This window comes from Tachyglossus aculeatus, chromosome 6 (genome assembly GCF_015852505.1).
Source record: "Tachyglossus aculeatus isolate mTacAcu1 chromosome 6, mTacAcu1.pri, whole genome shotgun sequence".
In the NCBI taxonomy this organism is placed as follows: Eukaryota; Metazoa; Chordata; class Mammalia; order Monotremata; family Tachyglossidae; genus Tachyglossus; species Tachyglossus aculeatus.
Window position 1 is genome coordinate 17,081,268 of NC_052071.1, and position 22,123 is coordinate 17,103,390.

Genomic DNA, 22,123 nt, shown 5'->3' on the forward strand with positions numbered 1-22,123 from the left:
AGTGTGGAGCTGGGCATCAAATGCACCCCTCTCTGGGATTTTTGTCACCTCAAGATGTTGTGGTGGCCCTCAAACCAATTCATCTATGGTGTTTATTGAGCACTTACAGAGCACTGTACTAAGCGCGTGGGAGAAAACAACACAATAAGTAGACACATTGAAAGAACCCCTATGAAGGCTTGGAGGACAAGGTTTTTCAGCCACACGTGACACGGCAACATTCTGAGGGTATGTCAGCTTGATGTATATGTATCTTTGGTTCACCTTCCTTATGCACAAGGTTAGGGTGTCAAAGACAAAGGACAGATATGCGTTTACACAAATACATGCACTTGCATCCATCTTCTCAGCCACATTCATATAAATTACTAGTATCTAAGCACTTGGGAGAGTACAGTTCAGTAATAACAACTGTGGTATTTGTTAATTGTTCATTATGTTCCAGGCACTATACTAAGCACTGGGGTGGATACCAGTAAATTGGGTTGGACACATTCTCTGTCCCGCTTGGGGCTCACAGTCCCAATCTCCATTTTACAGATGCAGTAACTGAGGCCCAGAGAAGTGAAGTAACTTGCTCAAGGCCACATAGCAAAAAAAGTGGCGGAGCTGGGATTAGAGCCAATGGCGTGTTCCCTTCCCACAAGGAGCTTCCAGTCCAGCCTGCATCCGTAGGAAGCTGTGCCTCTGGTAAGCACCTTCCCTGGGAAACAGGAGAAATAGTCAAGTTTCCTTTTTCTACTTCCAAGTGCTTCAAAGTACTACCTCAGCATGACCTGCTAGCCTCATCCTGTTCCTGCCATCAACATTTTAAATTCAGTAGCTTGTTTCACAGTGGTTTTGGTATAAGCCTTTAATCTTAATAATGATCCCTTGATCGGCTGTAGTCTTTCCAATTCTGAGGTCGTTAGGGGTGCCTGCTGGGAGCTTCCCAACTGTTTCGGTTTAGTTCATGTATATTTATTTACGTGGCTTCTGAACCCTTTTAGGTAATGAGGGAATGTTGTTGCTTTTGCAAGCTCTTGCTCCTGATCATTTCCCCAAAAGACCAAATAGAGTTGGGAAATTGTCCCCCTTGGAGGAATGTTTTTGGCCCGCTGGGGACATGCCACCATCACCCGTAATTCCAGTTCGGATGTTGAGAGGTTTAAAATTCCAAGCACCCAGTTGGATAGTAGTTCTGGAAATGGATAGTAGTTTGGCCGCAGTTGGGTTTTTATTTTGCCAGGAGTTTCAATAGAAGGTCTTTATCTGTGTCCTCTTTTTGTCCCCGAGATTTGGTGCTTATCAGTTTCTATTTGAAAATAAATAGAAGAATAAAAGGAGTTGAGGAGCAGCATGGTGTAGTGGATAGAGCACAGGCCTAGGAGTTGGGAGGTCATGGGTTCTAATCCTGACTCCACCACTTGTCTGCTGTATGACCTTAGGCTAGTCACTTCTCTAGGTCTGTTACCTCATCTGCAAAATGGAGATTGAGATGGTGAGCCCCATATTCATTCATTCAATCACATTTATTGAGTGCTTACTGTGTGCAGAGCACTGTACTAAGCACTTGGGAAGTACAAGTTGGCAACATATAGAGACAGTCCCTACTCAACAATGGGCTCACAGTCTTGAAGCGGGAGACAGACAACAAAATAAAACATGTGGACAGGTGTCAAGTGATCATAATAAATAGAAATAAAGCTAGATACACATCGTTAACAGAATAAATAGAATAGTAGATATGTACAATCCATATGGGACAGGGACTGTGTCCAATGAGCTCACTGTGGGCAGGGATTGTCTCTTTTTATTGCTGTATTGTACTTTTCCAAGTGCTTAGTACAGTGCTGTGCACACAAACACTTAATACAATTGAATGAATGAATGATTAATCTACCCTAGTGCTTAGAATAATAATTATTATTATTATGGTATTTGTTAAATGCTTGCAGTGTGCCAAGCACTATTCTAAGCAGTGAGGCAGAAACAAGGTAATCAGGTTGGACAACATCCCTTTTCCACATGGAGCTTACCATCTTAATCCCCATTTTACAGATGAGGTAACTGAGGCACAGGGAAGTTAAGTGATTTGCCCAAGGTCACATAGCAGGCAAATGGCAGAGGGGAGATTAGAACACACATCCTCTGACTTCCAAGCCCTTGCTCTTTCCATAAGATCACGCTGCTTCTTTAGAACAGTCCTTGGCACCTAGTAAGCGCTTAAGAGGTACCATAATCATTATTAATAGGGAGGATTTGTATTCGTGGAGAATTGGATTTGCTCCTAATTCAACATCTTGTAAAGAAATATAATGCTAGAGCTTAATCATTGATCTCTAGAAATACCCCAGGCCCCCACTACTTATGTAAATATTCTACTATTTCTACTATCCCTAGTCCATTTTAACTCCACTTTTGCCCTGTAGTCTGTAAGATGCTTGTTAGAAGAAATCACATCTACCAACTCTGCTACACTGTGCTTTCCCAAGCGCTTAGTACAGTGCTTGTGCACATAATAAGCACTCAATAAATACCATTTACTTCATTGATAAAAATGTAAGGAAGTAATAAAATAACAATTGTGGTATTTGTTCAGCTCCCCACTGTTCTAAGCACTGGGGTAGGTAGAAGATATTTAGGTCAGACACAGACCCTGTCCCTCATGTAGCTCAAAGTCTAAGGAGGAAGGAGAACAAATAGGTAATTCCTGTTTTACAGATAAGGAAACTGAGGCCCAGAGAAGTGGAGTGATTTGCCCAAGGTCACACAGCAGGCATATGGTGGAGCCAGGATCAGAACCCAGTTCTTTTCTCCTTTCACTTGGTCACATTCCTATTCCCTGGCAGAAAATGTGATGCATTTTTAAAATGAAAAGAACACTTAAATGATGATGATGATGGCATTTGTTAAGCACTTACTATATGCAGAGCACTGTTCTAAGCGCGGGGGCGGGGGGGATACAAGGTGATCAGGTTGTCCCACGTGGGGCTCACAGTCTTAATCCCCACTTTACAAATGAGGTAACTGAGGCACGGACAAGTGAAGTGACTTGCCCAAAGTCACACAGCTGACAAGTGACAGAGTCAGGATTAGAACCCATGACCTCTGGCTCCCAAGCCCGTGCTCTTTCCACTGAGCCATGCTGCTTCTCTTAAAGGCAAGTGACCAGGCTGTTAAGTGGATTTAAGAGGGCTTTCTACTGAAGCCAGGTCCATAAAAAGTATATCATGTTAGGTTATTAGATAATTGAAAGTGGAAAAATCTAAAAAGAAAGCTGATGGGAAATAAAAAAATCCAAGCAGTGTATGTGGTATTCTGGGCGGTTTTTTTTTCTAACTGATACTAGCTCAAACTTAAATTATCCACAGAATCACCTCAGGGAAGCCCAGCCGGATTTTATCTCATCTCTTTCCATTACCTTTCCCATCCTTCCATCTGCTGTTCTTTACCTAAGTGATCAATACCAGGATATATTTCTATGAAAAATAACAAAGCTCTCAGCCGTGCCATCTCTGTGACTGGATCAACAGAGGTTCAGGAAGTCATTGCGGTGGCTATCGATCTGATTACAGTAAAGGAGAAAAAGTTTCTTCTCCCACTGTTTGCTCGGGAACTGGTCGTCATGTCTACTATGGAGCCTGAGTGCAAGTCTGAATAATTAACGCACAAGGCAGGAAAAGAGGTACTTAGCATATTGGATTCATGGGTTTTAGGCAGTGAAGGGTCTTCGGGAATGTGCTGTGCAATTTATTCATGTGTGATCTATGAAACAAGCTTTCAGGTTTTCTTTGAAAAATCACCCATCTAAAGTCTAAACTCACTACATTCCCCAGTCTAATTATTCTCTGGGCCCGGGCCATTTCAGATGATGGAATTCTTTTTTTTTATGGTATTGGTTGAACGCCTACAATGTATCAGACACTGTTCTAAGTGCTGGATCAGATTAGTTAACCAGGCTGGAAACATCCCTTTCTTGTACTGGCCTACAGTCTTAGTATGGTCTAGTGGCTAGATTACAGGTCTGGGAGTCAGAAGGACCTGGGTTCTAATTCTGGCTCTGCCACTGGTCTGCTGTGTGACTTTGGGTAAGTCACTTCACTTCTCCAGGCCTCAGTTACCTCATCTGTAAAATAGGGATTAAGACTGTGAGCCCAATGTGAGACAGGGACTGTGTCCAACCTGATTACCTTGTATCTATCCCAGTGCTTAGAATAGTGCTTGGCACATAGTAAGTGCTCAACAAAGCGCTCAACAACTTCTAGACTGTGAGCCCACTGTTGGGTGGGGACCGCCTCTATATGTTGCCAACTTGTACTTTCCAAGCGCTTAGTACAGTGCTCTGCACACAGTAAGCGCTCAATAAATGCGATTGAATGAATTAATAAATGCCATTATTATATTATTATTGTTATATTATTAGGAGGGAGAACAGGTATTGAATCTCCATTTTACAGTTGAGGAAACTGAGGCACAGAGAAGCTAAGTGACATACCAAGCGATTGGCAGAGCCAGAATAGTGCACTGTTTCCTGGGGCATTGCCCTAGTGGTTTCTACAAGCTTACCTCGACCATCATCTCCTCCATTTCCCTTCCTTCCGCTCCCTGGGGTGAAACTTTTTTCACTTTTCTGAGACCTCCTGCTTCTCACTCTTCCTTCTCCCACACTTCTCAGCTAAGGTACAAACAGGGTGGTCCTCCTCCACCTCTCTGAAGTGATTCAGCAAGGGCTGAGGGCTGAAGGCTGAGGTGAGTTGGTGGAGGGATATGATCCCAGGGAGGGAGAAGATTTAATCAGTTCTTCAGTTCTTGCTCAACTCCTGTCCTCGCTGTCTAGAGCCCTTGATATGTTTGAGGCCAGAAGCAAAGACCCCATTCCTACACTGTCTGCCAACCATTCCAGCCAAGCCTCTCACAAATCAGGGTTTCTGCGCTCTCACACCATTGGTAACCACCTTTCTGTGATGCTCAGTCAGTGGGATTTGTTGAGTGCTTACGGTGCGCAGAGCACTGTACTAAGCACTTGGGAGAGCCCAGTTTAACAAAATAACAGACACATTCCCAGTCTTCCAACAGAATCATGTATTTCCCCCCTCCCTCCAGAAGTCTTGTCTAGTCATCAGGTATTAAACCCAAGTCATACTAGTAATAATAATAATAATGATACTTGTGTGCCATGCATTGTTCTAAGCACTGGGATAGATGCAAGTTAATCAGATTGGTCACAGTCCCTGTTCCACATGGGGCTTACAGTCTTAATCCCCATTTTACAAATGAGGCGACTGAGGCACAGTGAAGTGACTTACCCAAGGTCACATAGACAAGTGGCAGAGCTGGGACTGGAACCTAGCTCCTTCTGACTCCCAGATCGTGCTCTATCCACAAGGCTGCACTGCTTCTCATGGCGGGGCAGCATTGGGGAGTGGACTCCTGTTCCAACTAGAGCCAATCTGGAGGGCTTAAAATGGGAAGCACTCTGTTTCCAAACAAGAAATTGAATAGTAAAAATAATAGTAATTGTGGCATTTGTTTCATTCACTGCTTAGGGAAGTTTTGTATCCTAAAGGAGAGAGCTTTTCTGAGTAGTGAAGGATGAGAGGGCAGAGAGGTTGAGATCATGAAGAAAATCAACAGCACTAAGAAAGGGTAGATAGCCAAAAGCACCTAAAACCGTATTGGCTATCGATAAACACTCCGTAGAAGGATCATGACCCTACCTATGACTTTAAACTCTATTTCATCTTGAAGAATGCTGGTTTCTTCCCTTCTCTCCACTTGGGGCCCTGCCTGGAGCTGAGGTCTTCAGGGGTGACAGTGTGGGTGATTGTGGTTTTCACTGAGTCACGCGATCCACTGGAGCTGCTTTCTTAGTTCAGGTTCTTCAGGCATTGTTGTTCCATTGATCCTCTTGTTCATTCGATACTCCAGGCATCGGAAGTATAGATCTTCAAACCGCGATTCTTGGGCTTTTGAAAGGCCCTATCATTAGAGCGAGCAATAACAAGTAGAGCATGTACAAAAACAATACTGTTTTTGGTCCAGCTGCTAGGTAGTTCTCAAGATGAAAAAAAAAACCATAAACAGCTTCATTGATTGACTCCCCAAACATCAAGGCAATATCAAATAGTGGTAGTGGTAGTAATTTTAATGGCAATAATATTTTTTAATTGCTATGGGTGTGTTTGTTTTATGGTATTTGTGAAGCTCTTACTATGTGCCAGGCACTGTACTAAGCACTAGGGTAGATAACAGCTAGTCAGGTTGGACACAGTCCATGTTCCACACGAGTCTGTCTTAATTCCCATTTTACAGATGAGGCAACTGAGGCAAGTGAATTGACTTGGCCAAGGTGTCACAGCAGACAAGTGGAGGAGCTGGGATTAGAACCCAGGTCCTCTGACTCCTGGGCCTATGCTCTTTCCCCTCCTGCAACAACATCCTGTCCTTTCCTCTTCCTGTGTGCACATTCAGTTTCTTCCTATGATTAAACACTGCTTCCGTGCCACCTAAATAGCCTAGAAAGGCCTTTTCTGGTCCCTAGAGACTCCAACATTCCTTTTTAGACTGTAAGCTCACTGTGGGCAGAGAATGTGTCTTGTTCTGTTATACTCTCCCAAGCGCTTAGTACAGTGCTCTGCGCACAGTAAGCTCTCAATAAATACGTTTGACTGACTGACTGACATAGCTTAAACCCGAGCCACATTAATGTGTTCGGCCCCAGAGTGGCTCTCGGCCTCAGAGGATTCATTCATTCGATCTTATTTATTGAGTGCTTACTGTGTGCAGAGCACTGTACTAAGTGCTTGGAAAGTACAATTTGGCAACAGATAGAGACAATCCCTACCCAAGAATGTTGGATCATTCATTTGTTCATTTAATCGTATTTATTGAGTGCTTGCTGTGTGCAGAGCATTGTACTAAGGGCTTCGGAGAGGACAATATAACAACAAGTTCCCTGCCCATAACAAAATTACAGTCTAGAGGATGGTGATCAGTACGCTACATTTGTTTTGCTGATTCATCATGGAGGCACATTGCCCACAGGGGCCAAGTAGAGGCCGGAAAAGCCTTCTGTTTCTGGAACCGGAGTTGCCAAAGAACTCGGGCTTTACTCCAAATAGCCATTGTTGCCTGAGTAGTGGATGTCGGTTCTGGCTGGTGAACTTTTACTTGCCGAGAGTTTATCCATCTCAAAAATGAGAGACACCTTGAGACTGTAAACTCGTCTTGGGCAGGGAATGTGTTGGTTATATTGTTACACTGTACTCTCCCAAGCACTTAGTACAGTACTCTGCACATGGTAAGCACTCCAGAAATATGATGGGACATTAGGTCTGGTAACCATTGACCTGATGGTTCACTGATAAAATCAGGAGCAAACATCAGCGACAGACCACGGGACACATTTTGGCTGTGCTGCTGGGCTTATCAGTCAGTCAATCAATCAATCATACTTTATTGAGCACTCACTGTGTGCAGAGCACTGTATTAAGTGTTTGGGAGAATGCAGTATAACTGTATATCAACCTTTCCTGCTTTTATTTCCTTAAGAACTCTGGGGTTCTTTTACAGGGATCCCAGGAATGATAATCATAAAGAAACCTTTGCTTTCCAGAAAAGAGTGACCAATTTCCTTGTATCTGTGTCCCTTTTTTTTTTTCATGATCATTGGGACCGGTCTGTTGGTTTAGCTCTCAAAGAATCCTAAGGTCTCTGGCCAGATCAGGAGTTTTCTACTGGGTGCCAATCCAGAGTCTTGGTGCAGGTATTGATTTCTACACTCCTATTTGAGCGCATATTTCTTCACCCATCCATCTTTCCATTCCCCTTTATTTCCCCTGTCTATAGATGTTTGAATTGTATTTTCCTAAGCACTTAGTACAGCATTCTGCACATAGTAAGCACTCAATTTTCATCCATTCAATCATATTTTTGAGCACTTAATATGTGCAGAACACTGTATTAAGTGTTTGGGAGAGTACAGTATGATAATAAACAGGCACATTCCCTGCCACAATGAGCTTACAGTCTAGAGGGGGGAGACAGACATGAAATTGACTGAAGTACCAGGGTCTTTAGAGAAGGAAAAGGAAGCCTCATTACCTTCGTACTGGATTATTTAAATATATATTATAGGGACCATATAACCTGGACCGATTACTATTAGTCCAGGCACCTTCCACCAGATTTGACTGACAGGCCGAGACAATACAGTTGCTCTTGTGAACCCCCTGGGATCATAATTCCTCCTGCCCAGGACCACTGTGCCGATCACGGTTGCCAGGATAACGCCAGCCACCGAATTCGAGCCCTCAAGCAAACTCATCCAACTCTATCTGGACAAGATTCCGGGAAAGATCAGGGCGTCATTATTGACTCAGAACATCTCCCACCTAAACACCATAGCTGCTTTGGCTTGTCTGTTAGCCCTTGGAGCAGAATGTCATGAGGATCAATCAGTGATATTGATTGAGCGCTTACTATGTGCAGAGCACTGTAGTGAGTGCTCTGCCCTCAGAGAGCACTGTTCTGAGAAGCAGCATGGCCTAGCAGAAAGAGCAAAGGTCAGGGAGGAAGAGGACCTGGGTTCTAATCCTGGCTCTGGCACTTGTCTGCTGTGCGACCTCGGTTGAGTCACTTCACTGCTCTGTGCCTGTCTCCTCATCTGTAAAATGGGGACCTAATGATAGTTATTGTGGTATTTGTTAAGTGCTTTTTTACATGTCATGCAGTGTACAAAGCACTGGGGTACATACCAGATAATCAGGTCCCACCTAATGCTCACATTTCAAGTAGGAGAGGATGCAGGTATTGAATGCCCATTTTGCATGAGGGAACAGAGGCACAGAGTTGAGCGACTTGCCCAGTCACAGACAAGTGGCAGAGGTGGGATTCCCCCCCTGTCCCTTCTTCTTAGAATATGAGCCCTTTCTGGGACAGGGGCTGTAACTTAACTGATTAACTTGTATCTGCTTCAGTGCTTAAAACATTGCTTGACTCACAGTAGGCGCTAAACAAATACCGCAATTATTATTATTATTATAATGATAAATTCAGAGGTTTTATAGAGTGCATTCCTAACCTTCTTTTTACAAGAAAAGATAAAGGGCTTTCCTTAGAACACTTTATTACTCAGGGTATGTTGCTGTTTACTTGCGTAATTACTCTACCCCATATTCATTCATTAATTGAATCGTATTTATTGAGTGCTTACTATGTGCAGAGCCTAGTATTAAGCACTTGGGAGAGTTCAATACAACAATAAACTGACACACTCTCTGCCCATGATGGGTTTACAGCCTAGAGGGAGGTCATGATATCATATTAAGAGAAGCACCATGGTGTAATGAATAGCACAGCCCTGGGAGTCAGAAAGTCAGGGGTTCTAATCCTGACTCCACTTGTCTGCTGGGTGACCTTGGGCAAGTTACTTCACTTCTCTGGGCCTCAGTGACCTCATCTATAAATTGGGGAATGAGACTGTGAGCCCCACGTGGGACAGGGACTGTGTGCAACCTGATTTGTTTGTATCTGCCCCAGTGCTTAGTACAGTGCCTGGCACACAGTAATCCTATAACGAGCACCACAATTATTATGTTTTATATCACATAATTTTAAGCAGTGATAGCCCTGTACAGGGGGAGAAGCATGAAAACCGGACCAAGGGTGAGGGAAGTTAATTTGTGAATACAGAAAGGGTCAGGAGAGTTAATTCAGTAATTAATTAATGCAATAGTCCTGCTTTGCACCAGGGTAGGAGGAGCAGAGAAGAATGAGAACATAGATGGCAGAGCATCGGGGTTGGGAGTTAATTCGCTGAGTGCCTGTTGAAGACATTGCTAGGGTAGTAGAAGTTAGAGACACAGTCTGAAGTGTCCCTTCATCATCTTCTTCCTTCTCCTATCCTGTCTTCTCTTTTTTCTCCTGTTTCCTTTGTTACTACACATAATTTCCCATGAAATAGCCCCTCTTCTTTTTTCCGCTGCAGAATGCATGCAAAAAAGTATGGCGGTTTTGTGAGTAAATACAATAGTGCTCTCTCTCACCCTTTATCACCTCTCTGAGGAAACTAGACTTTGTGTGATCACAGAACTCTTCCATTGCTGGGCAGGAAATACTAGCCTATATTTATAAATCATAAAGATTCCAGGCATGGCAATCTTTTTTGAAAATGAGCAAATTACACGTTCCAAAGGTCTTGCTCGCTGGAGAGAGTGGTTTACAAATGACATTTTTCCTGTAATGATTCTCTTATTTGGAGTTAAGCTTTCTCCATGGCTTTTCTCTTTTCCTTCCGTTAATTAGAAGAATGCAACTTTTCACAGTTCTTTTCATCTATTTTTCAGTTCCCTTTTTCCAGTCTTCCTGAAAATCAAAGCTGTCCCTCTTCCTCCATCCTTCCATCCAACTCTTTAAAATCCTTGGCTGAGCTTACCAAAGCCTATGCAAAGTGCTTGCATTATTGATAAATGCAGTGATTTGGCTTAATGCAGTTTTACTGAGGGATTACTTAATGTAATTAAAAGTTTAGTCTACCAAAGAAGATACCAATCTTTTTGAAATGAGCGTCTTTATTCATTATTATGTTAATTTATAGGCTGGTTTGTAATAGCTTTCTTTTCATTCCAGCCTAGAACTGTAAAATAAAATTTAAGTTGGCCACAAGTATTGTTACAACGTAAAAAAATGTAATAATGTGCCATTAATCCTTACTATAGGAGAGTGCGTAAATCTAACCAAGATCCAGACACTAGAGTTTATTTAGTACTATTACCCCTGGGCAATTCACATCTATTTAGCAAGATAATGTTTCCACACTGGTGTGGAACAGAAGCCTATCAACCTTCGAATCAAGCAAACACTCCTCACTCTGGGCTTCAGAGCTCTCTATCACCTCGACCCCTCCTACCTCACCTCCCTTCTCTCCTTCTACAGCCCAGCCTGCACCCTCCGCTCCTGTGCCACTAACCTCCTCACTGGGCCTCGTTCTTACCTGTCCCACCATCGACCTGTGGCCCGTGTCCTACCCCTGGCCTGGAATGCCCTCCCTCCACACATCTGCCAAACTAGCTCTCTTCCTCCCTTCACAGCCCTACTGAGAGCTCACCTCCTCCAGGAGGCCTTCCCCGACTGAGCCCCCTTTTTCATCTCTTCCTCCTCCTCCCCTTCCCATCGCCCCCCCCGCCCTACCCCTTTTCCCTCCCCAAAGCACTTGTGTATATTTGTACATATTTATCACTCTATTTTATTAATGATGTGTATATAGCTATAATTCTACTTATTCTGATGGTATTTACGCCTGTCTACTTGTTTTGTGTTGTCTGTCTCCTCTTCTAGACTGTGAGCCCGTAGTTGGATAGGGGCCGTCTCTATATGTTGCCTAATTGTACTTCCCACATGGTTAGTACAGTGCTCTGCACAAAGTAAGTGCTCAATAAATACAGTTGAATAAATGAATGAAGAAGCAGAACCAGAAGAATAACCTCTCACCCAAGCAGGAGGACCCAAATTCCTAAATCCCTAAAAGTCATGAAATACTCATCCACCCCAGTGTCGTTTTAAGGCCTCTCATGGCCACTGAACAATGCTGACAGTGAGATTTGGGCCAGCGGCTTGACCACCTCTAGCTCGTCCATTTCCAGACTCACAGCTGCAGCATGGCTCAGTGGAAAGAGCATGAGTTTGGGAGTCAGAGGTCATGGGTTCTAATCCCACCTCTGCCACTTGTCAGCTGTGTGACTTTGAGCAAGTCAACTTCTCTGTGCCTCAGTACCTCATCTGTAAAATGGGGATTAAGACTGTGAGCCCCACATGGGACAACCTGATTACCTAGTATCTACCCCCACACTTAAAACAGTGCTTGGCACATAGTAAGCACTTAACAAATACTATTATTATTATTATTGTTATTATTTCCCCCACCTATAAAAAAAATAAATTGGCATTTCTAAACCACTTAAAATGTGCCAGGCACTGTACTAAGCGCTGGAGTAGATACAAGATCATCTGGTTGGACACAGTCCCTGTCCTGCTTGCGGTTCACAGCCTTGATCCCCATTTTACAGGTGATGAAGTTGAGGCACCAAGAAGGGAAGTGACTTGCCCCAAGGTCACACAGCTACAAGTGGTGGGGCTGGGATTAGAACTCAGGTCCTTTGAATCCCAGGCCTGGGCTCTGTTGACTAGGCCACTCTGCTTCCTTAAATAATAATAATAATAATAATAATAATAATAATAATAATAACTGTGTATTTTTTAAGCACTTACTATGGGCCAGGCACTGTACTAAGTGCTGGAGTGGATACAAACAAATCGGGTTGGACACAGTCCCTGTCCCACATGGGGCTCACAGTCTTAATCCCCATTTTACAGATGAGGGAACTGAGGCCCAGAGAAGCAAAGTGACTTACCCAAGGTCACACAGCAGACAAGTAGTGGAACCAGGACTAGCACCCATGACCTAACCCAATCCCTGCAGGGCCCCCATGCTGACATTGCTTTTTTTTTTTTATAATGGCATCTATTAAGCACTTACTATGTGCAAAGCACTGTTCTAAGCACTGGGGAGGTTACAAAGTGATCAGGTTGTCCCATGGGGGGCTCATAGTCTCAATCCCCATTTTACAGATGAGGGAACTGAGGCACAGAGAAGTTAAGTGACTTGCGCAAAGTCACACAGCTGACAAGTGGTGGAGCTGAGATTTGAACCCATGACCTCTGACTCCAAAGCCCATGCTCTTTCCACTGTGCCATGCTGCTTCCTTCCCAGCCCCACCCGGGCCCTTGTCTCTTTTCCTTATCTTATTGTTTCACCGCCCTCTACCTCTTTGCTCAGCCTTGGCCAGCAGCCCCAGCTTCTAGGATTCCTAAAACCAGGAACCGGACTGGATTGGGTCAGAGGAGGCTAGTGGCGGGGGTCTTCTCTCAGGCCCCCTCCTCCTTCCCGCTCTGACTAGGGTGGGTTTCTCCATGCCAGGGGTCCTTGTGTGGGATCATTTTCCAAATAGACATTTGTGTAAAAGTTAACCCTCTTGAGTGTACCCTCTGGTTCTTTTTGTTTTTTTAATTGGTATTATAAACAACCTTTGTTATGCTGATGATACAACACTACTAGCAGAAAGTGAAAACGATTTGAAGGGCTTATTATTAGAAGTTAAGGAACAGAGAAAAAGATGGGCCTATATTTGAATGTCAAGAAAACAAAGATCATGACAACTGGAAGTTTTAACACATTTGTAGAGAAATGTGACGGATAGAAGATTGAAATAGCTGACATTTTTTTTCCCCCTGGGAATGATAATCAGTGATAAGGGAACTAGTAGCCAAGATATACACCAAAGATTAATGTTAGGAAGACTTGCTATGAAGAGCCAGGAAAAAGTCATGAAATGTGCTGATATACCAATTGCCACAAAAATACAAATTGTCAACTCTATGGTATTTCCAGTTACAATGTATGGATCTGAAAGCTGGATGGTGAGAAAACAGGATGGAAAGAACATTGATTCTTTTGAACTGTGGTGTTGCAGAAGGCTTCTGTGAATATCATGGACTACCCGAAGAACAAACAAATGGATTTTGGACCAAATTAAACAAAGTGGTCCTTGGAAGGCCAAATGACTCGACTTAGCATATTTTGGACACATAATCAGGTCTTATTCTCTGGAGAAGTCACTAATGCTAGGAAAAGTCCAAGGGAAACGTGGACGAGGCATACCGGCAGCTAGATGGATAGAGACCATAACAACGATAACAAAAGAACTATTGGAAAGGTTGCGATTATGGCAGAGGATAAGACGTTCTGGAGGAGGTGTATCCATAGAGTCACTATCAATTGGAAATGACTCGATGGCACTTAATAATAATAATTTGTTAATTAGTTACCATGTTTCAAGCACTGTTCTGAGCACCGGGGTAGATATGAGTTAATCAGGTCACTCATGGTCCCTGTCCCACAAGAGGCTCCCAATCTAAGTAGGGGGAGAACAGGTATTGAATGTCCATTTTACAGATGGGGAAACGGAGGCACAGAGAAGCAAAGTGCCTTACCCAAGATCACACAGCAGGCAAGTAGCAGTGCTGAGGTTAGAACCCGGGTCATCCGACTCCTTGGTTCTTTCTACTAGGCCACGCTATTTACCAGGGTGGCTAACGGAAGGGAAACTTGTTTGGAGGGACATGGAAAGGCCCCAGTGGATTTCTGTTCCTGACCATGAGGCCAAATTCTCATCCAATATGAGCTGCTCCATCAGCCCAAACTTTCCTGGGGCCTTGTTTGGGAAAATATTCAAGACTAAAGCCCAGATGACAGGAGTGATAATTAGTAACTTTGTGTATGAGATTTTAAAAGTGGACCCAAATGATAAAGCCATTAATTTCCCATGATATTGATTTCAGAAACATTATGCAGCAAAAAGGTCAGGGCCCTGGTAAGCACTCATATCCTGCAAAGTTTCAGGAAAAAAAACCCAACAAAACTTTAAAACTGCTCACTTTAAAGCTCCATTAATTCCAAGAGCAGAAGTGGTTCAAAAGCAACAAATATGGAATGCAGTAAAGGGAAAATAGAGGGTGAGCCCCAGACTCGAGGAAGGCTGAATCCTTTAGATAGCTGTGGTGATGTTTTATGGTAGTGATTAAGCCCTTACTATGTGTCATGCCCTGTTCTAAGCTCTGAATTTATAAGATTGGGCACACTCCCTGTCCCACATGAGGCTCACGGTCTAATAATAATAATAATAATAATACTTGTTAAGCACTAATTTGTGCCAAGCACTGTTCTAGGTGCTGGATACAAATTATTCAGATTAGATACAATCTCTGTTCCACATGGGGCTCACAGTCTTAATTCCCATTTTACAGATGAGATAATTGACCCCCAAAGAAGTGAAGTGACTTGTCCAGGGTCACACAGCAGATGCGCGGTAGAGCCAGTATTAGAATCCAGGTCCTTTTGACTAAATAAGAGGGAGTAGAATTTAATGCCCAATTTACAGTTGAGGAAACTGAATCCCAGAAAAGTTAAGTGATTTGCCCAAGGTCACACAGCAGACATGGCAGTGGCACATTACAACCCAGGTCCTCTGACTCCCAGGAATGTGCTCTTTCTATTAGCCCACACTGCTTCCCATTTTTCAGTTTGAATTGCTTATTACAGGGGCCCTCAGAGGGAAGGGCAAGTTGGGTTGGACTTGGGTTTCCACGGTGGCCACGAGGATGACAATCATTTGATCAAGTCCGTTCCCTGCTTAGGCCTCAAGAATCTTTCACTGATGTCCCTCACTCTCCACCCCTCAATTCCCCATCCCGCAACTCCTCTGCCAATTTCCATCTTTGGGCTTGTTCAGAAGTAACCTAACTGTGTCATTGCCTGACTTAGTCATTCACACACACCCCCGCCCCTGCTGTATGACTGACAGACATGCACAGCAGACTGATGGGATGGTAATTAACTTAGCTAAATCCACCTGTGCTCTATGAGTTGGGTGGTTGGCAGAAAATAGATTGCATCCTGAAAACCCAGGCCCTACCTCTCTGTGGGAACACAGGTAGTGAGTGATCAGTCAATCAGGTATTTATGGAGCACTTACTCTGTGCAGAGCACTGTAGTAAGCTCTTGGGAAAGCACAAGGCAATGGAGTTGGTAAGATGCAGTGCCTGCCCACAAGCAGCTTACAGTCTACAGAGAAGTCATATATTAAAAGATAAATAGGGGAAAAAGTAGAGTGGAATGATATTTTCATAAGTGCTGTTGGTCCTGCATAAGTATCAAAGTGCTTTTTTCTGAGTTGTATTTAAGTGCTTATTGCCTGCCAGGCACTGTACTAAGTGCTGGGTAGACAGAAGCTACTCACATTAGACAGTCCTACATGGGGCTCACAGTCTTTATCCACATTTTGGAGATGAGGTAACAGGGACAGAGATGTGCAGTGACTGCTCAAGGTCACACAGCAAAGTGGCAGAGCCACGATTATAACTCAGGTCCTCTTTCTCCCAGGCCCGGGCTCTTATCAGTAGACCACGTTGCTTAAGGGGCTCACAGCCAAGTGCAGAGTTGACAGTAGGGAGGGATGGACAAGGGAAATATGACTTTAAAAGGGTTTTGAAGTTGGGGAGAGTGATGGAGTGTCTGATTAGAAGAGGGTTGATCATCAGAGCTTAACTACAATAGTGCAGTCGTCTGGTATGGACGAATGATCAAAGGATTCTGAAGGCAATATTTCATGGAGAACTTGGCCCTGGATTATGCCTCAGAATTAATATGCTGGCAAACCAAAATGTCCTCTGCTGACCCTACTCCTTTGAACTCCTGGACCGAGACAGGTCTCCTTGAGGTCAGATCTGCCATTCGGTACTCCATCTTTAGAGATGCAGTGGAGCCTGGTGGTAAGAGGAAAGGCCTGGATGTCAGCATGGCTTAGAGGATAGAGCATGGGCTTGGGAGTCAGAGATTGTAGGTTCTAGTCCCTGACCTTGGGCAATTCTCTTAATTTCTCTGTGCCTCAGTTACCTCATCTGTAAAATGGCGATGAAGACTGTGAGCCCCACGTGGGACAACCTGATTACCTTGTATCTACCCCAGCACTTATAACAGTCTTGGCACATAGTAAGCACTTAGCAAATACCAACATTATTATTATTATTATATCTGACAGGCGATCACTCTCCCAACCTTCAAAGCCTTACTGGTCACGTCTCCTCTGAGAGGCCTTCCCTGGCTAAGCCCTCATTCCTCTTCTCCCACTCCCTTCTGTGTCACTCTTGCACTTGAATTTGCACCATTTATTCACCTCTTCCTCAGCCCCACAGCACTTATTCACATACCCATAATCTATTTATATTAATTTCCATCTCTCCCTCTAAACTGTAAGCTCACTGTGGGCAGGGAGTGTGGCTACCAACACTGTTGTATTTTACTCTCCCACGTACTTAGTATAGTGATCTGCACGGAGTAAGTTCTCAATAAATATGGTTGGCTGATTGGAAGAACTCTTGGAGGAGATGTGATTTTAATAAGGCTTTGAAGGTGGGGAGATTGAAGGTCTGTCAGATATGAAGGGGGAGAGAGTTCCAGGGGAGTGGCATGACGTGAATGAGAATTTGGCAGCTGAATAGATGAGACTGAGGTACAGACAATAGGTTGGTATTAAAGGAGTGTGGAATAAGCAGTCTGGTTTGTAGTAGGAGAACAGCGAGTTGAGGTAGGAGGAGGCAAGATGATTGTTTTAAAGCCGATGGTAAGGAGTTTCTGTTTGACATGGAGGTGGATGGGCGACCGCTGGAGGTTTTTTCAGAGTGGCGAAACATGGATTGAGTAGTTTTGTGGAAAAATGATCCAGGCAGCAGAGTGAAGTATGGACTATAGTGGGGAGAGATGGGAGGCAGGGAGGTCAGCAGGGAGGCTGATGTGGGGGTCAAAGTGGGCTAGGAAAAGTACTTGGATCACTGTAGTAGCAGTTTGGCTGGAAAGGAAAGGGTAGATCTTAGTAATGTTGTTAAGAAAGAACCAACAAGATTGAATGTGTGGGTTGTACGGGTTTTATGAGAGATGAGTTGACGATAATGCCAAGGTTTCTGGCTTGTGAGACGGGGAGGAGGGTGGTGATTTTTACAGTGATGGGAAAGTCAGGGCAAAGATAGGGGTTGCGTGTGAAGGTGAGGTGTTCTGTTTTGGACATGTTAAATTTGAGGTGACAGGAGGACATCCAAGTAGGAATGTCTTGAAGGTAGGAGGAAATATGAGACTGCATAGAAGGAGAGAGAGTAGGTCTTGAGGTGGAGATTTGGGAATGGGGGTGATGGGTGGGGATGGGGATTGGGAAGGCTGAGGTTCCCGGTATCCCCGGAAACGCCCTGCAGGATAAACTCCTGAGCCAAGAAAGTTCAATGGGCATGGGCACATTAGAAGCAGTGTGCTCCAGTAGATAGAGCATGGGCCTGGGAGTCAGAAGGACCTAGGTTCTAATTCTGGCTCTGGCATTTGTCTGCTGTGTGATCTTGGGCAAGTCACTTCATTTCTCTGGGCCTCAGTTCCCTAATCTGTAAAATGGGGATTGAGACTGGGAGCCCTATGCGGGACAGGAACTGTGTCTAACCCAATTTGGTTGTATCTCCGCCTGCCCCCACCCCCTTCCCCTGCTTAGTACAGTGCCTGGCAAATAGTAAGCACTTAAAAATGCCATTATTATTGTTATTATTGGGGATTAAAACGGTGAGCTCCACATGCACATGGACTGCATCCAATCTGGTTAACTTGCTGTGGTCAGGGAATGTGTCTGTTTACTGTTACATTGTACTTTCTCAAGCAATTACTACAGTGCTTGCACAAGTAAGTGCTCAATAAACGTGATTGAATGAAGTACCTTGTATCTGCCCCAGCACTTAGTACAGTGCCTGGCACATAGTGGTTAACAAATACCATTTTAAAAAAAATGCACAGCTCAAGCATCAAAGCCCAGTGACTATTGCCCGGGGACCGCTGGGAGCTGAAATCTAAAATAACTAGAATAGGGAAGAGCCAGACCCCAAGTTCTTTGAGGGACTGTGGGAGAATCCTGCATCGTAGCCATTCTTTTAGGCCAGTCAGTTTCACTGTTTTGTTGGGGATAAGTCCAGCTTGTTTAATCCCCTCAGGTTTTTAATTTTATTTAATTTTTTTGCTTTTTGGTATTTATGGTACTGTGTGCCAGGCACTGTACTAAGTACTGCAGTAGATTCAAGCTATGTTGGATACAATCCAAGTCCCACATGGGGCTCACAGTCTTAATCCCCATTTTACAGGTGAGGTAAGAGGCACAGAGAAGTGACATTAGTTGCCCAAAGTCACCCAGCAGACAAATGGTGGAGCTGAAATTAGAACCCAGGTCCTTCTGACTCCTAGGCCTGTGTTCTATTCACTAGGCCGCACTTCTTCTCTGTTCCCAGTTAGCTCTAGGGCGAGGCATTGGCCATGTGTCATGACCTAGGTATGGGACTATAGAAACGTGGACCCAAAGGAGGTTTTTTGTTTGTTTTTTTTATGGCATTTATTAAGCGCTTACTATGTGCAGAGCACTGTTCTAAGCACTGGGGGGGATACAAGGTGATCAAGTTGTCCCATGTGGGGCTCACAGTCTTCATCCCCATTTTACAGATGAGGTAACTGAGGCTCAGAGAAGTTAAGTGAATTGCCCAAGGTCACACAGCAGACATGTGGCAAAGTTGGGATTCAAACCCATGACCTCTGACTCCAAAGCCTGTGCTCTTTCCACTGAGCTGAAGTGAGGATTTGAGGGGAAAATGGAGTCGGGGAGACGGGAAGGGAGGGAAAATGAAAAATAATCCAAGGGGAATGAAAGAAAGGTTGAATTTGTGCTGTGGTAGGGTAAAATACCTCAGGGTGATGGGACAATTCCCTGCTTTTGAAGACTTGTGTGAATCAAATCGATCAATCAATCCCAGATATTTATTGAGCTCTTACTGTGCACAGAGCATTGTACTGAGCACTTGGGAGAGTACAGTACAACAAAATTGAAACATATGTTCCTTGCCCACAGTGAACTTACATTCTAGAGGGGGAGTGAGAATCAAATCAAGACCTTTGCATCTTCCTTAAGTAGTTTTTTGCCTATTAACCATTATGAAAGTAAAGGAGAACAATCCATTTGAGGAGGTAGTATTTCTAAACTTTACTCAGAGTCTGAAAAAGGTTGCAAGCAGGCAATATCTGTTTTCATTGAATAATGCCAAGAAGCAGAGCAATATATTTTGGTATTCCTGTAAGCTGAAGGAGGTTAAAAGCCACAGTACTGTCAGTGATGGAAGTGAAAGTCGCCTCAGGGATAGAGTCGAACAGGGTGTTAATTGAATAGTGGGAGGAGGTAAATAGGCAGCACAGGGGGTGATTGGTGGCTTTCATGCCAAGTCCCCAGGTAAAAGACAAGCTCTAATTTGTTTCCTTTCTGTCCTTTCCAAAGCTGTCGGTCTGATGGCTTGGCTGCAGTCTTATTAGACTGAACCTGTTCAAATGAGTTTCACCTGGGTAACAGTGAGGGCACCGAGGAGGGAATTGGGCCTGTTTTCTTTTAAATATATAAAATAAATCTGAGGGTGAGGGCACGGGGTGGGGAGGGGGCATTAATGGAAAATGAAATTCCTTGTTAATTTTGGCTACTGTGAGGAATGGCAACTGTTGTATAATCCTGAGGGTAGGAAAGCTCATGATTAAACTTCCGCTTCCCTCCTATCTGAGGTGGTGGCTATCTGACTGTTGACTAGCGACCTTTTCTTGAGCACTACCAATTCATTCATTCAATCATATTTATTGAGCGCTTACTGTGTGCAAAGCCCTTGGGAGACTACCAATCGGTTTTTCAAAAATCAGTGCCCTCCCTGGGAGGTACTGGAACTCCATTCTTGGGTACACTTACAGGAAACAAAAATGTTCTGTTTCAGAGCAGCCTCCTCATGTCTGAAAGGAGGAATGTGGGGAGTTGATGTTCTGTTACCTTTGGTCAAGCGTTCCGTTGCCTGAGACCTTTCACTGTTTAATCTTCTTTCTTCCTCCGGCTTATCCAATTCTATGTGCTTCTATTTCCACCTTTAGTATCAAGCTTCTGCTGATCTGTCTGCCTTCCAGGGAAGCTGGGCCTCTCTCCATGGAACGTCTCAGCCCCACCCAGCCCATTCGAACAGATCTAACCCTGACCCACCTGGGGGAAAGAGACTTTAAAAAGCATAGGCAGGAAACAAATTGGAGCTTTCTCTTAACAAGAACACCTCAGACCTTCAGTCACCTTGAGTGTACCCTCAATGTCCACCCACCACCCAATTAGCACCACCTATTCTAGAGCCTTTCTCAGAAAAAGAATAATAATAATATCCACCTGTTAGGTCTCCCTGTCTCTCATTCCATTTTTGCGCTTGTTTATAGCAGGGATGATAAGCAAAGTGAGCTGAGCAAGCTTGTGTTTGTCTAATAAATGAAAGTGCTCTAAAGGTGGTTCTTAGGCCTTTAATAACATGTCAGCCTAAATGACATGGTATTCCAGAGCGTATTGTTTAAAAGCCTGCCCAATTACAAATGCTGAAAACACCCTGGTCAGATGATCATTCTTTTAATTAGATGTGCGTGATGGCAATCAATTAACGATGGCATAAAAGCCAATCGAAGTAATGCAACTCTCATGAGGGACTGCTCATTTGTTATATTGGGGAGTTCCTATTAAGCCGAAGAGTGGCCTATTAGGCCATTTCAGAACAGCATTGGGTTATCTTTCCATCTGACATTTATTGTACCTGGCATAAAGGTTAAAAACAATTATGTTGTGTAGGAATATTTACCATCCTATGAGCTCCAAGAGGAGCTATTATGTTTGTTTATCTTCTCCTTATCTTGAGAGACTTTTTAAATGAGCTCTAGCTAAATATCAAGGAAGCTTTTACTCTTTTGCACTCAGTGTGAATGTAAATAGACTTGGAACCATGATATTCCCTAAAAGCAGTGATGCTAAAATTTTGTCTTTTTTCATTCTGTCTTCACGCTCTCTTGGTCATTGCCATCTTCTGTTTGGGAGACAGATAAAAATTGAGATGCAAAGAGGAGTTTTCATTAATTTCTCCGAACCACTTGGCAAAGTTGTGGAAAACTCTCCTGCTTCCAGTCAGGTCAGTATCCAGACTGACTTTTTTATGGTACTGAAGTATTTTAGCTTCTGACATTGGGCGGAACTCGGAGAACGAGCATGGGGTGCACAGTGGGAGAAATCAAATTTTGAAAGAGATGGGACCATTCAGACTCGTGAAAACTCAGTGGGAAGATTGAGAAATGGGAGAAAAGCCTCCTGGACTTTGAGAAATGGTGATTTAATTCTCCAATAATAATAATAATAATTATGATTGTGGTAGTTGTTAAGCACTTACTATGTACCAAGCACTGTTCTAAGCACTGGGGTAGAAGCAAGGTAATCAGGTTGGACACAGTCCCTGTCCCACAAGGGACTCACACTCTCAATCTCCATTTTACAGATTTGGTAACTGAGACCCAGAATAGCAAAGTGACTTGCCCAAAGTCACGCAGCAGACATGTGGCAGAGCCAGAATTAGAACCCAGGCCCGTACTCTATCCACTTAGTCATGCTGCTTCTCACACCACTAGCACCAC